We start from the raw sequence: 16,665 nt of genomic DNA, 5'->3' as shown, positions 1-16,665 counted from the left end.
GATGAACACCGTATTGGGGACACCAGACACATGAACCGTACTCCAGTATCGGGCGGACCAAGGATATAAATAAGCTTTTAGTAATATAAGGGTCGTTAAATTCTTTAGCCCATCTTTTAATAAAACCGACAACACCTTTAGCCTTATTAACCATTGAAGAAATATGGTCGGAAAATTTAAGTTTTATGTCTAAAACGACACCAAGATCTTTAACCTGAGTTAATTTTTCTAAAGCAATCCCACAGAGATAGCCTGGTGAGGACTAGTACTATAAAAAGACATAAGTTTGCATTTTGATCCATTAAGTATTAAGTCATTAGCTAAACACCATTTTTGAAAATTATCGAGATCCGACTGGAGTCTGTTTTGGGCAGACGGGAACTTATATTGCAGACAAAGCTTAACATCGTCTGCGTACATTAGTACCAGCGCGTTCGTTATGGATGGGGGCAAGTCATTTATAAAAAGAGTGAATAGTAATGGGCCAAGATGGCTTCCTTGAGGGACACCAGATGTGGCACGGACTAAGCGGGAGCATTGATTTTTAAATAAGACTCTCTGTGTTCTTCCATTTAAATAGCTGGATATCCACGCAATGAGGTCGGTTGAGAATCCCAAAAGATTTAGTTTACTCAACAAGAGTGAGTGATTAACTGAATCAAATGCTTTACTAAACTCTGTGTAAATAACATCAGTTTGAAGTCCCTTTTGGAAGCCATCTAAAACATGGGATGTCAACTCCAATAAATTAGTGGTGGTAGAGCGACGCTTAATGAAACCATGCTGACATGGAGAAATTATTGATGAGCATAGGTGTTGCAAATGAGGAGTTATTAATTTTTCGAATAACTTTGGAATCGCTGACAATTTTGAGATGCCTCTGTAGTTGGCAGCATCGGACTTTTTCCCCTTTTTGTGCAGAGGAATTATGAAAGATTCCTTCCATTTAAAGGGGAAAATCGAAGATTCCAAAGATAAGATAAAAAGTTTTTGAAGAGGTTTGCACAGAGCCCTAGCACAGTATTTTAGCACACAGCCTGGTACTCCGTCGGGGCCTGGCGAATAAACTGGTTTTACCTTTTGAAGATCCAATAATATATTGTTTTCAGAAAGAATTGGAACAAATATACTATTAGTTGGTTGAATGTTGTAAGCGTATGGCTGATCTAAAGTTTTAGGAGGTAAATAAGTTGTTTGGAAAAATTTTGCGAATAAATCTGCAATGGCCTGGTCCGAAGTCGCTGATAAATTTTGATACGTAAGTAGGGAAGGAAAAGATACATGTTTACGCTTCGTGTTTACAAAGTTATAAAACTGCTTTGGATCCTGAGTGAACTGAATCCGACAGCGGCGAATATAATTTTTATAACATTCGGCGTTATGCACGGTGAAATTTAGCCGAGCTATAAAAGTATCTTGAGAAATTTATGCTGCTACAGGTTCTTTTATATTTATTTAAAAGCCTGTCTTTATATGTTTTTAATTTTGTTAGGCACCTTGTAAACCAAGGGGGATTATTTGTAGCGGACGGATATTTCCACGGCACACTTAAGTCAAAAAATGAATTTAATGTCAAATAAAATTTATCTAGGATGATATTTATATCAGTGCATGCCAGAATATCGGACCAGTCAAAAGTATCAATTAATAAATTAAGTTTACGAAAATCAGCCTTACGAAAACAACGAATCTTCTTTGATACGCAGGAAGGCTTCTGATTGACACCAGAAATGGTTTCAATTGAAACTTCAAGCGTAGGGTGGTATGGATCTTCAGGGGTTGAGAGGGGCAAAGCTCTGGAAAGTGTGGTACTATCTGGATCAGATACAAAACATAAGTCAAGAAGCCGACCTAACGAATTTCTAACATGGTTGATCTGGCCTAGGGACAAGTCAAAGATGCCCGCCGTGAAATCATGGTGGGTGGAAAGTGATAAAAAGTTAAATTTTCAGTAATTGACCAATTGAGTTCTGGTAAATTAAAGTCGCCAAGAACTACCAGAAGGTCAATATCTGACATAAGGTTGGTAACAGCCTGTATAGCCGACAAGTGATGCCAGTATGTGGGCGGCTCGGAAGATGGTGGAATATAAGAACATGTAATAAACAATGATTGAGCAGACAATATGACTTTAACGCAAATAAATTCGAAATCACCAAACTCTGATAACTTTACCTCTTCAGAAACGAAATTGGAGTCAATAGAAATTAAGACTCCTCCTCCTCTTCGCAGAGGTCGGTCACGTCTAAAAGTGGTGTACCTACTTGGAAAAACTTCGGAGCAAAAGATCTCCGGCTTTAACCAAGTTTCAGTAAAGACTATAATATGGGACGCAAAGGAAAGACTATCAGAATAAAGTCTAGGAAGCTTGCTACGTAGGTCCCGACAGTTCTGATAGGTAAGATTGATAGAACGTGTTAGTTTTTTGAAGAGTCGGATTGGACAGATGTTCGGAGCTTGACTCCAGCAGGCTTCGAATTTTTTTCTTTACCTTACTCGGCTAATGCTCTTGTACAAATATGTCCTCTGGCCAGAAGCCAGGCGAACATAGCGTCACAAACATCGGCACTGGCACTCGTATCATGAAGGATGACATGCGCCTCGAGTAGGAGTATTTAAATTTCCTAATGTCTTCCACTCTAATAACGTCCTTGGTTTTGGCTTTGATATGAGCCGAGATATCAATCTCCGAGGTATCGGGGGCTAGCCGTGAGACAAATATTTTTCTAACAGGTGGTATTACCTGTAATGGTTTTGGTGCCACGGTCGGTAATACCGCGGCATCAGTCCGTTCCGGGGGGCCGGGCGGCGGGTTACCATTTCTAGTGGAAGCTATGGGGGTTAATGCAAGAAAAACAAAAAAAAAAAATCAGTCACGTGCCGAACAAGAATATTTTTACATTTTTTTATATTCAATTTTGTACACCTATAAAGCATATTTTCGTCACTAAAATTGATATCAGATATTTTGGGTTTCGCATGCAGGTTCGTCACCGGTACTTTACCTCATCAAGAGGTTTTTTTATATGATAATTATTTTTGGTATGGAACCTAATAAAAAATGTCCAAGAAATAAAAGAATCAACAATTGATAAAATTAATGAAAACCGGGAAGAATATGAGATAGATTTGAATTATGCAAAAGTTGAATAAGATATGAAACGTAAGCCGAAACTTGTAAATTCATTTAAGAAAACAGGAAAAATTATACAAAAAGATGAAAAAAACTGGCAGGCAATAAATAGGGGTCACAAAGTAATAAAACACAAAAGTAAATTTAAAAAACTTAAAAAACGCAATTTGTTTCGTTATTCCAGAAATGTTAAAAATTTTGACTCTGATATTGAAAGTGATAAAAATAGTACCATGGACAACGTTACAATTAATAACGGCTCAACAAATTAGTATTGCCCCAATTACTTCAATAAATGGCTATTTACTAATGAATACAGGAACTATAAAAATACCTCTTAATTACGAACACCACATGATAGAAATAAATCAAACCAAAATATTAAATAAATACCAAGAATTTATAAAATATGAAAATTTATATAAAACAATTCCAGATATAGCATTGGCACTTAAACAATTAAAACATGAAATAAAAGGGATTATCCCATCCAATAGACGAAAACGGGGATTAATAAATATTGTAGGATCAGCTCACAAATATTTGTTTGTTACACTAACAGAAGAAGATAAAAAAGAGTTAGAAATAATATAAAAGAAAATATGATAGAAAATTCAGAAAAATAATTTTATTTTAGCCCATATACCAACATCTTTTAATGAAACTCAAAAATACAGAATAATTAAATCCCCGAAATACTAGGATCAGCGTATAGTGCTTGCGCGTCCTCAGTTGAAAATCGGTTACGTGACCCATCTTCCGTTCGTTTGGGAGCGACCGGTTATCTTTCATCACAAAGTTATCAATTTGCAGATTGGTTCGTCCTTGACGCTTTTTTGGGCGTGCTTGTAGATTTAAGAGCCAGTCTGCGCACCATCTATGTCAGAATTATCTCAGTACCCGCTGCCGGTCGACGAAACAATCGTTGATGGTCTTGTATAGAAGGCTCCGGGGGTTACCAATAAAGGCTCTCCCATTAGGAGTGGCAGGGAAGACAAGTCGTTTAGATCTGCTGATAACGGGCCCAGTTGAGCTTAAAATTATTATCAATAAAGACTTCAGCTTGGATATGCAGCCAACCAAAAATACTTTTACTTTAGCCCATATACCAACATCTTTTAATGAAACTCAAAAATACAGAATAATTAAATATCCGGATAATTTAGACCGCCAAATTGACATAAATAATAAATTTGAATATTTTATGAATAATAATAAAAGTGTTTATAATTTGAAAAATTCTGTAAATCCTTTAGTGGATGTAACGGATCAAAAATATTTAGTAACTGACCAATGTATTTCAAAGATCCTTACAAATCAATTAGCAATTTGTTACCAGCGCTGGTGTCTTCTTCGCTGGTGGTGGTTGAAACTTTGTTATCATCTTGTTTATATTTGGTATTTTATGTGAGCAATTGGGCGTCTCTCTGTGAGGCTTGTTTTTTAAAAATCAAGCTCGTCCTGCAACTTTTGTGCAGTCGACCATGCGGGAGGCGGTGTTTTAGTGAATAACAGCCACTTAATATGTGCTATTCTTTTGTTCACCTTATTTTTAACACCTCCGCGTCTTCCCATTGCTTACACTCTACTCACTAAGGTATTTCTATTCTCCGTTTTCCTCGCATGTTGGTTTTGGCTGATGCTGCTGTTGCTAGTTTTGCTGGAACATCATCTTATCGGTCATCCTGCGCAGGACACGTTTTCTTGTCTACTATTGAGCTTGCAACTGCTGTTATTGTTGTTCATTGATTTCGTTGTTTGATTATGCGATTGTTTGATTGATTGTTTGACTTTTTCTTCAGGTTCTTTCGAACCGAAGTCACGGTCGCTATGTACAATTGTAAAGGATGCGTCTTATTCAGGTCAGTGTCTTTATTCGAATGAATTATTGTTTTCTTACACTAGGGCTTGCTAGGTGTCGGCGCAGCGGCAGAGCAGCCGTTTGGCTGTCTACATAACCATAAATAAGATTATATAGAAACATGACACACAGCATCGTTCTATGGTTTTTTTAGGATGGTAAGTTGATTAGTAAAAGTCTACTATGATAAGAAGGGAGCTGAAGATTTGCATTACAGGTCAGAAAGTTAGTTTAGGACTCCAGACTCACGCTCCATAATTGTAATAATGAGGATTGATTATTGCAAGCCGTATATGATACGATATTTAAGTCCTAGGCGAGGTGTGAAATTTGGGAGGGCCGCATATGCCGCACGCAATATATTAAATCTTCCGGTTCTGGCTCGCCAGCTAATGGGGTGGTGTTCTTGCCACGCCCCTTAAGGTGCCTCTTTTGCTCATTATCAACAAAAAAAACTGCGTGCATGGGACAAGCTTCTCTTGGTAAGAGGTCAGCTACTCATCTCGGCCATCTGGAGAATTGATTTAGGGACGATAGATAAGAGGGTTCCTTCCCATCGGGCTCTACCGTCGAGTGCCCTGGACCTCAGATGTTGCGAGGCTTGGTTTGCCCACCCAACCTGTGGCTATCAAAATCCTGGGGACAGAATCCATGATGTCACTAATAGCACAGAACCCATGATGTCACTAATAGCCCCTACCTCGGCGGTCTCAAGGGGACCTGATATGTCGGGTCAAAAACAGAATTACTTAGCCCATTATAAAAATTTAGTTAACCACTACAAGAAAATACAAGAAAAAATTTGCTTTCGCCCTAAACCGTACATGCCAACTATATCTAATTGTATGGAGTAAATACTAAAATAAACATAATAATAATGGAAATATTTGTATGTGGTACCAGCGTGGGCAAAATAATCTAAACCTAAGATAATTAAAAGGAATTTGCTTTTCAAAATAACAAAGTCAAATTAGGCATGTTATATTTATTTGTGAGTAAATTTTATGTTTTAGTGTATATATAAACGAACCTGCGCTCGAACTTGAGTGAAAACTTACCAACGAACTGGGTCGAGCGACTTAGACTAGGGGATTTAAAATTATTTTAAACTTTCCTTTTTTTTATTTAAGTTTTAAGTTGGCCATAATATTTGGGAAATATTCCTTGTTCTACCTTATATTTGATCTTTTGATCTCGTTTACTTTTTTTTCTTTGTGACTAAAATTGGTATTATGTAAGAACATTACATTCACACTCACCCCAGAATTGGTAAATCCATCGTCGAATGCGCTCGCTCGGACTTGAGGTGGCTGAAATTTTGGGACTTAACAATAACAAAAAAACCCAAGAAAAATACTCTATTATTCACTACACTACACTATTGTATATTCTACTACACTATTTTCTTTTCAAAGGTCAACCCGTGTTTGGAAAATTTTAATTTTCTCATTTCATATGTCTTTCTAATTGCACGGAATCTGTTTCAGCCATCATCAATCACTAAAACATAAAATTTACTCACAAATAAAACGTATACTACTTAAACTTACACCTATCTATATACCAAAATCCCACGTGGATTCGGCTGCACCGATTTTCCCCGGATAAAAGCTCCGCGGATTATCGCGCCGGGGTCGCCAGATGCCTGAGAAGTACCCTGGGTCACTCTCAGGTTACTTTTTCGCCGGAAAACTGGTGGTCTTTTCGGTTAACTCGCTTCACGGCGAGGAAAAATTATGCGCTATCCACCGCGATTGGGACCAAAATGCCCGCTCGCGCAAAGGGTTTGATCACCATCAGGCCTAGCGAGTCCAACTCAAGCCCGCCGATTGAGTCTTTCTTTATTTTTCTCAGCTTATCGGTTTTGGTCTATCTGATACTCTTGGTACAAATTGGTACTTTTCCGGCGAATGCTGCTCCTGCTGCTGTGCGCCGTGGGCTTCCGGAGTCCCTAAGATCCGCTCCGACCCCTTCGGGCTGCCTGAATTTCCCTCTGTTTCGGTAATATCTGTCCTGTTGCCGAGCGTAGGCACGAAAGAGATAACTTGGCAAGAATTCATAACTGACCCGACGCACTTCCTTACCTCCACCGATCCAACACTGGCTACAAAAACTGTAGGCTTTCCTTTTTGATCTTTCGCCCGTGGACATAAGCTCCAGGAAGGAAAGTTACCATTTTACCCGGTTGCACTCCTCCTAATCTCTCTATGCCCCTTTCTAGTTTAAATCTTGTCTCCTAGACGGCGCACCTTTCCCAACTACCATTCTTTCTACAGATACAAGCGTTACATAATCAAGAATCGGACGGACCGAGTTTTTGTTATGTACGGTGTTGGGACTTGTGCCAGCATCAAATATAATAATTATTTCCATTTAATTCTCTCAGTGTAACTAGCCGCAGCGGCCCGTTATCAGCTGTTCCATATTCTTTATTTCTCCGAGATTCGCATGTGCTTTGTTGTTCTTTTGTAGCGCATGCATTTTGGGAGCTTTGGTGGAGCTTCTGCGCAAGCTCTTAGGCTTTATGCACTTGTTAGTCGGCATTGGTTTGGATCGGCCGCGGAATTTGTTTTGGGGTTAAATTGACTATAATTTAACCCCAATTAAGTCAGCGCCCAGTTCTGACTCCATTCTGGACTTAAGCCTGCACCCTTCCAATGGGGAGAGGTCGTCCGCATCGATGCTGCCGCCGTCTGCAGCTGCCAAGGTGGCTGCTGCTCCAGCCGTTAAGGCTTCCGATCCTCCAATTGAAAGGTGCGCCTTCGCGCAATTTCGGAAAGAAGTTTCCCTCCACTCTCGCCACTCTATTGGCGACTGGCTCGAGCGCTGTCTGGGTCTGGATGGACACGACAACCTGCAACTGAGAATTATGGACCTTGAGATCATCTGCAACATTATGTGATGAAGCTGTCCCATGCCCCTAAGGATTTTTTGTTGAAAGATGGAATTCAACGGGGGGAGGATGTTGGGACTTGTGCCAGCATCAAATATCATAATTGTTTCTATTTAATTCTCTCAGTGTAACTAGCCGCAGCGGTCCACTAATTGCCCGTTATCAGCTGTTCCATATTCTTTGTTTCTCCCATATTCCCATGCGCTTTGTTGTTCTTTTGTAGCGCATGCACTTTGGGAGCTTTGGTGGAGCTTCTGCGCAAGCTCTTAGGTTTTATGCACTTCTTAGTCGGCATTGGTTTGGATCGGCCGCGGAATTTGTTTTGGGGTTAAATTGACTCATAATAAATTGAATTATAATCGGGTTCCGCTCAATTTAACAATAGTCGTTTATAACTATAATGTATCGCAGTACATTAATAATGCAACGCAGTACATTAAAAAAAAAATAGTATTTATTGTTGTGCGCTCTTTGTAGCGCTGTCGATTCACTGCTTCGGGTCTGACTTGGTACGCCACACGGTGCCGGTGCTGGCTGCACAGGCTGCTCCTAGTTTGCTGTTTCTCGTTGGAGAACCGAAGCCATCACCTGATGGCTCCACTCCGAAGCCAAAGTCCCAGTGGCAGCATCAAGATCAACAGGCATCCAAGACATAGGATCCACCGCAGTCGAAGAAGACTGGTGGCGACACTGCAGCACTGCAAAAAGCTGATATACAAAATAAAGCCTTGGCCAATAAAGCTACGTCTACGCCCGCAGAAGGTAGCCAGCGATGAGAGCGTTACTGAAGACCTGTTCTACGTGAAATGGCATCCGAAACTGAGGCCGTGAACCCGGCACACTTAGGGTGTGAAACGTTTTCAAAAAGCCAGCAGTGGATGGCAGGCAGGGATAGAGAAATTCTCTTATTACTAACAGCTATACTAATTACTATATATAAAGTTTTAGTTTTTAGTAAACTGCAAAGAATAGAGATAAGAATCATAATGAGCATCACCGTCAAAGATGAAGAAGCAGAGAGCTATTTTTGGAAAATAATTAATATAATTATTATTTTACCTTCAAATATACCACTGCACATAAAGCTGCACAGATGTTTGAAACGCAAAAGTTTGTTCTTATAAATGTAATTAAATTTTTGTAATTAGATTTTATAATAAAGCAGTGCACACAAAAAAAAAGTCCGTCCACTTAAGATAAAGAGATGAGGCTTATTTGGAAGTTTATCCACTTATGGAATTCATAAACACATTTAAACACGCTAGATAAATAAAAAAAAATATAAAAAAAGCCCAAAGTATTGCTTTTAAAGTTGAGATCATATTGCATTCCGTTATTCAATCAAATTGCATCGCTCAGCATAATTTAATTTCACAACGAGAAGCGACAGTTTTAGCATAAGCTTCTATTGAAAAGAAAAATAAAAGTTCTGGAAGCTTAAGAAAGAAAAGATTCTGGATCTGTTTGTCCTATTCGATTTGAAGCTTAAATTTGGCGACCATATATGCACCATTGTTAATACAGCTATGGTTGTGCATGGTTTTAATAAAAAACTGTATGTTGAGCTATTAGCGTTTTGATAGCGGCCGAATTAACAAGACGAGGTTCAATTCGATAGCAGTGTAGCCTGTAAAGCTATGCGAAAAATTAGGTAGACATTTGTAAAAACAAAAACTAACCAAAAATCATCAAAAGAAAATACAAATGTATACTAATAAACAAAAAAAGCATCAGTAAAATTGAAAATAGTAACGAAACTAATAATATAAATACGATGGGATTGATCGATACAAAGACGGTGGATTCCACTGCAAATGTTATTAAAACAAGAAAGGAAAGCTAACTTCGGGCGGAGCCGAAGTTTAAATACCCTTGCAGTTAAGTCGCAGTCCGCTAGGTGGCGCCACCCATCTTATATTATTAGATATATAGCGGATCGCATATAGTCGGCCGATCCTCATGAAATTTAGCAAATCAAATTCTTTTGTCCAAAATAGAATTAGTACCAAATCCCATCTTTCTAACTTAAAAAACACCAAAGTTTTGGTGTAGGATATAGTCGGCCGATCCTTATAAAATTTTGTACACAAGATATGTTGGTCAAATATAACATGTGTGGAAAGTCTTAACAATCTAACTTAAAAAACACCAAAGTTATAACATTTCCGATCAATCAGTTATATGGCAGCTATAGGATATAGTCGACCGATCCCGGCCGTTCCGACTTATATACTACCTGCAAAGGAAAGAAGGATGTGTGCAAAGTTTCAACTCGATAGCTCCAAAACTGAGAGACTAGTTTGCGTAGAAACCGACAGACAGACAGACGGACAGAAGGACCGACGGACAGACGGACAGACGGACATGCTCATATCGACTCAGGAGGTGATCCTGATCAAGAATATATATACTTTATAGGGTCGGAGATGTCTCCTTCACTGCGTTGCACACTTTTGACCAAAATTATAATACCCTCTGCAAGGGTATAAAAATTATGACAATCTAAAATATATTAATAATAATAAAAAAAAAAAGAAAAAAAATATTTTTTTTTAATATGATGGTAAATTTAAAGGAAAATAACTATATACCTTTGTCTCAATCCCAACAAATAAGGCAATAGGGGAAACCTTTAAAGGGGACCCCGCATTTTCTGAGCGAGTGCAAGCCATCCTTCAATTGCCCAACTCCCCAATGAACTCGAAACAGAATACTTTGAAAGGTATAAGTTACAATTTTCTCCATTGATCCATTGTCCAGCAACACAAAAAGATTCATGCGTTTACACGAAAGATGCCCTTTAACTACCATTCTGTGAGGCTTCTCTTCCTTCATATGGTATGTGTGGATTTTTCCATTCTATCATTCTATTTCCATTCTATCAAAATAATATTCTAGCCTTGATTAACCAAGCTAGTGACCTCCGAAATGAGATCAAACAGATCATTTAGGTTATTAATACTTAAAACTATTTACGGCGGTTTTTGGGTTTTCTTTAGGATTATTATTTCTATTAGAATCATTTTTTTAAGATCTATTGCCTAAATCATCTGTATCTATATTATCGTCAGATATATTTTTTGAACAGCCATAGGAAAGCTAGTAGTGCTTCCCTCTGCATTGTTTGTTCTTTCTTCAGCATATGTGTTACTGTTTAGGGGTACTTCCATGTCTAGCAAGGCAAATCTATTGCTGGATCTTTCCTGGCTGATTGATTCTTAGGGTAACCAAACTTCACACATCGCACATTGCTAATCATTTCACACTGCTTCATTTCGCACACTGCTAATTGCAGGAGTTGTAATATAATAATGTAATATAATTGTATAATTTGTGACTTTTTTTTGCAAAAATTCGGTAACGCTTTGCTTCAGTTGAAGTGTAATAGGATCGGCCACCTTGCGGATAGGGCTTAAACGTTTGGTCAGCATTCTTCACCAGCAACCGCCACATACAAACATACGAATAACATTAACATATTCATGCATACCATTACTACACTCATATATTAGCGAGTATATATAAGTAATATATATTGCCGACGCTCGGCCGCTGCCCTCTGCAGTAGCGCAGCCTTTTTATGAAAGGTTTAGAATAAGTGAAATTGAACGAACAGAATCAGAATGGAAAACCCCAGAGTAGCGACACGACTTGTCGCTCTCTAATAATAAAGAAGATATTCACTCTAATTATTACATGGATATTCACTTTAATTATTATATGGTGACCGCGACAGGACCACCTGTTGGTATCTAATGAAGCGAAAATAATTTTCGTCGAAAACAACAAAGGCAGGACAAAGGAAAATTCGAATTGGAAGACTGGAAAAGAGGAGCGAATAAATCTGAGTGAGTAGGAGCCAAGAAAAAAAAAGAGGGCGCTTAAAGAACAAAATAACAAAAAGAATAGCGCACATTAAGTGGCTATTATTTGCAAATCAAACGCCACCCCCTGGGGAACAGCCCAAAAATTGCAAGAACTTGACTTCCATAAATCAAGCCTTGAAAAAATAAAGCCCAAGGCTCCAGCTCACTAAGTAATTAAACAAATAAACGAAAAAAAAATGAGCACCTCCAATTCAAAAACAGCTGCCAAAAAGACGAAAAGAATGTCCCAAAGATTGCTCAGGAGCATTAGAGAGTCCATTCTGCGAATAAACCTATTCGAAACCTGTGCAAGGACCAGCACCGGTGCACCAACGAGAAGCAGCAAAATTGAAGCAGCCTATGTACCGGCACCGTCTGGGGTACTAAGTCAGACCCGGAGCAGTGAAACGACAGCGCTACAAAAGAGCGCACAAAAATATATACTATTTTTTTTAATGCACTGCGTTGCATTATTAATGTACTGCGATACATTATAGTTATAAACGACTTTATATTAAATTAAGCGGAACTATTTCTGTTCGATAGCAGTGTAGCCTGTAAAGCTTTGCGAAAAATTAGGTAGAAATTTGTAAAAAACAAGAATGGAAATTGTACGAACAGAATCAGAATGGAAAACCAGGACACAAAATGTTTTGGACACATACATTTCAAAAATGATATGTACTAAAAACAATAATGGTCAACGCAATTACATGGCCTACATAATTCAATATATGGTCAAATTTGATCAATTTCTTCTTTTAGGTGTACCGCGGACCCTGTGGGTGGTGGAACCCATTTTTTTTCTAGACGTTGTTTAGGAGACCCTAAAGTATATGGAGCAGGTGATATTATGCGTGTACATTTTTTCCTGTTGGCCTGTGTAATTAACGATGAGGAGTGGCCAACATGGGAGGAGTGCAGAAGGAGTTTCGAGTCCTTCCTGCCGAAAGGTTATTTCGAGAAGTTGGCGGACCAGGTTCGGCAGCGGAAGCAGCAAATAGGAGAACCCTTCAAGCCTACAGAAGCTGAATCATGAAGGCTCTGATCATGAAGGCTCTGAGGCTGGGTTTACCTTTTCATTGTTGCGGTTCGAGGGTCGACTAGACGTCATTGAAAATGCGTGGCAAGCCACCCTACAAGTCGTACATTGCCCTTTTTGTTTGTTTTGCGTCCAAGTGGTAACGGGATCAGGAGGACATCGAGAAGGGCGAGCTGGTCCTGTTCACAGAGGATCAACCCAGAGGACCCATAATGGATCACTGCAAGAGAAGTCGATACTCACGCCGGCGCGGATGGAATGGTCAGTGTCCCCGTCGTGAACACTAGCTCTTTAGCTGTTTTTAAGACAGCAGTCCAAAAGCTGGCGAGGCTGCCAGTTGGTTGAAGCCGGATGGAGGCCTTCAACAGAGCCGGTGTAGAGATAAGATTAGATAGATTGAATATAGATTTGTAGATATATAGATTGAAAATAGAAATGGAATTGAAAGTCTAGCATAAATTATAACATATTGTGCCTTGGATGTGGTCACCTATCGCGGCATTGCAATGCTTCTGCATTTTATTGGCAGCTTGCCAGCTGGTATTTAAGGCCAATACCCTTCTCCCGAAGTTTCGGTATCCTCTTTGGATATCCTCATTGAAACAGGAAAAATGATGATTATATTTGATCTAAGATATCACCGATCGCGGCTTCTTACTGCCCTTCTTAATTCTAAAATCATCTCCAACTAACCTCGGCCAGAAGCTTTTCTTTCTTAAGCTTCCAGAACTTTTCTTTTTTCAATAAAAGCTTATGTTAAAACTGTCACATTTTGTGGTGAAATTATATTATGCTGAGCAATGCAATGTTCAATTTGATAGAATATCGCAATACTGTGGGCTTCCATGATGGGAACGGAAGCTTGTGTTTACTTTACGATAACGAAGGCAAAGGCAATATAGATGAGATTGAATTTTAAAATTTGTTTTTTAATTCCGTAAGTGGATAAAATTCCAAATAAACTTCCTCTCTGCGCCCTCCGTTATTAAAAAACGGTGATGCTTCTATTCTCGCTCGATGTGATTTGCTGGAATTCGTCAGCTCTGGGTAATATAGCACTGCCTTCGGGTAGGAGGTTAAGATTACGTAACAGTTTAAAATCTTGGCCGTGATTAAGCATGTGTTGGCCAAAAACTGCGAAATAAGGTGAAATTCCTATCGATTGGTGGATGGAATTTCTAAGTGCGGCATTTATGCTACTCAAAAAAGTATTCCACTCGCGTTGGTCTGTCTTGATATAAGCTCTAATGGCTGCATTTATTGACCTATTTACGCGTTTTGCTGCATTAGACTGTGGGGATTATGCACCAGTGAAGATTTGTTGCACACCACAATTAGAAAGGAAGTCAGTGATTTCGCGACTCTTGAATTGAGTTCCGTTATCACTGACGATAATTACGGGCACTCCAAAACATGTAAATATGTCCTCCTTTAGGATATCTATTACTGTCTTTGATGTGAACTTCTTAACCGCTTTCAAAAATGTAAATTTAGAGAAATGGTCGAGGATAATAAATATGCCTATGTTACCTCTTTTTTTTCTAGGAAATGGTCCTATGAAATGTAGGAACAAACGTTGGAAAGGTTGTTCCCTTGTTGTAAGAGCTCCCATTGGGGGTTTGAAAGGTCGATTTGGTACTTTGGTCGTTTGACCCACCTGACAATTTTTGATATAATTTTGAACGTCTGTTGCCATGATGGGCCAATAGAATCTTCGCCTAATTTGATGTAAGCATTTGGCTATACCGCAATGAGCTGAAGCCGGCTGATCGTGGGCTGCATATATAACTCCGACCCGTAGTGTATTGGGAACTAATAGTTTCCAACGATCATCCGCATGGCCGTTATCAGAAAACTCGGCTCGGTGATAAATATAACCATCTATGACTTGAAAATCTGGTAAATCAGAGCTTTTATACTTTTCTATCAGTATATTCGGGTGACGTGAATGCTTCTGCATCCAAGTCGATTTGCGGAAGAGTTTCATACTCGAGAGTGGAAATGGCATCTGCGATCGTACCTCCATACGTTCTGGAAAGAGCGTCGGCCACAACTTTCTTGCTTCCTTTTCGGTGAACAATGGTGAACCCATATCCCTGCAGTTTGATAGCCGACCTTACCAATCGTCCATTCAGATCGAATTGGTTCATGAGCCAACGAAGGCTTGCATGATCTGTGACTACTTCAAATACATGTCCTTCAATATACATTCGGAATTTCTGAATAGCTAAAACTATGGCTAGGCATTCCAGTTCTGTCAAAGTGTAGTTACGCTTATTTAGTTTTTTAGACATGTATGATATGGGACGCTCCGATCCTGAATCATCTTTTTGGGCTAGGACCACACCTACACCATATTAAGAGGCATCACATTGCACAATGAATGGCTTATCATAATCTGGATGTCGCGGAACGGATAAGCTAATCGGATAAAGTATCGATTGCCAAACAGTTTGAGTTACGCGCCACTATTGTGCACTTTCGTTAAGTGTGATTCGTACTATGTTTGTAACTGGCCACACTGTTTACGGTCGGAAGTTAAATTAAGTTTGGCGCGACGGTTACTTCGATCGGCGATTTCATAAGAGAAGGGATAAGATACTGCGGTAAGTAGAAGAAAATAGGTTGAGGTTAAATCTAAGTTTGTATTTTCAACAGAATAAAACGCTCATATAGTTGCTCAGTACGAGTCCAGAGTGTTATTGGCAATCCCTGGCATCTAGATCGGCGTCACTGGATGACTCAAAAATGAAGCAGAGCACAGTTGCTTCTTGATCTCCTCTCCTGCTTGTGCCATAAGATTCCACTGTAGGTATTTTCCTTTTAGGAGTTCGGTCAAGGAAAATGTAATAGTTGAATAGTAAGGAATGAATCGTTTCCCATTGTACTTTTGTATATGTATGTAACTATTACTCTCGTTGTTCTGCATCCTCGTACCGATTCTGCCCAAGATGACGTTGGGCCCAAGATGACGTAGGTGATCTTTGCTGTTGGTTTTATGCTATAAGAAAATCGTACAATGGGGAAATCTGATCTCTCTTTCGAGGCTGGGTTGGTTTGCTTAGAGACTACGTTTAAAGATAAGGTCCTGTACTAATTAATTCATACTAGTGAAAGACTGCATCTATGCAAGAAATTTATGAAATACAATTTATAGTAATAAAACTTCACTTCCTCTCTTTATCTTAAAGCGGACGGACGTGTTTTTTTGTGCGCACTTTTTTGTAAAATTTGTAATAAGCTTTCTATAAACAATCGGTGTTTATTTCTTTACATATATAACAACAAATTACAATTTCTTAGATCCGTATCGCTTCGCGTGTGCAGTAAGATAATAAGGTAAGATAATAATTTGTTTAATTTTCCTTCCAAACATAGCTCTGCTCGGCTTCTTCACCTTTTACGGTGATGCTTCTATTCTCGCTCGATATGATTCTTATCTCTATTCTTTGCAGTTTACTAAACACTAATCGCTCTCTTTAATCTCCCTTTTTCGTTTCCCTGCTGCAGTGGTTCAAGGTACAAAAAATATTAATAAATTCAATATGGAATATAAACTAGTCTGTACGTTGACTTTTTGTAATAAGACAATCTTCCCAGCCTGCCATCCACTGCTGGTTCAATGAAAACGTTTTACACACTAAGTGTGCCGGGTTCACGGTATCAGTTTCGGATGCCACTTTTGCTGTGACGGTTTTCGTGCTGTTCATGACGAAACGAGATCGTTCATGAGACAAACTAAAAGTGGATTCAAAGAGTTTTTTAGCGTTTTTCGTAAAATCAATGACCAATTCTATGCGCTCAAGAACACAGTTTAGTAGTCTTCAACTACTAAATGAGTCTCCAAAGCGCTATTAGTGATATGCTTGT

This window comes from Drosophila ananassae, assembly GCF_017639315.1.
Source record: "Drosophila ananassae strain 14024-0371.13 chromosome Y unlocalized genomic scaffold, ASM1763931v2 tig00000093, whole genome shotgun sequence".
NCBI lineage: Eukaryota > Metazoa > Arthropoda > Insecta > Diptera > Drosophilidae > Drosophila > Drosophila ananassae.
Note: the sequence above shows the minus strand (reverse complement) of the source record.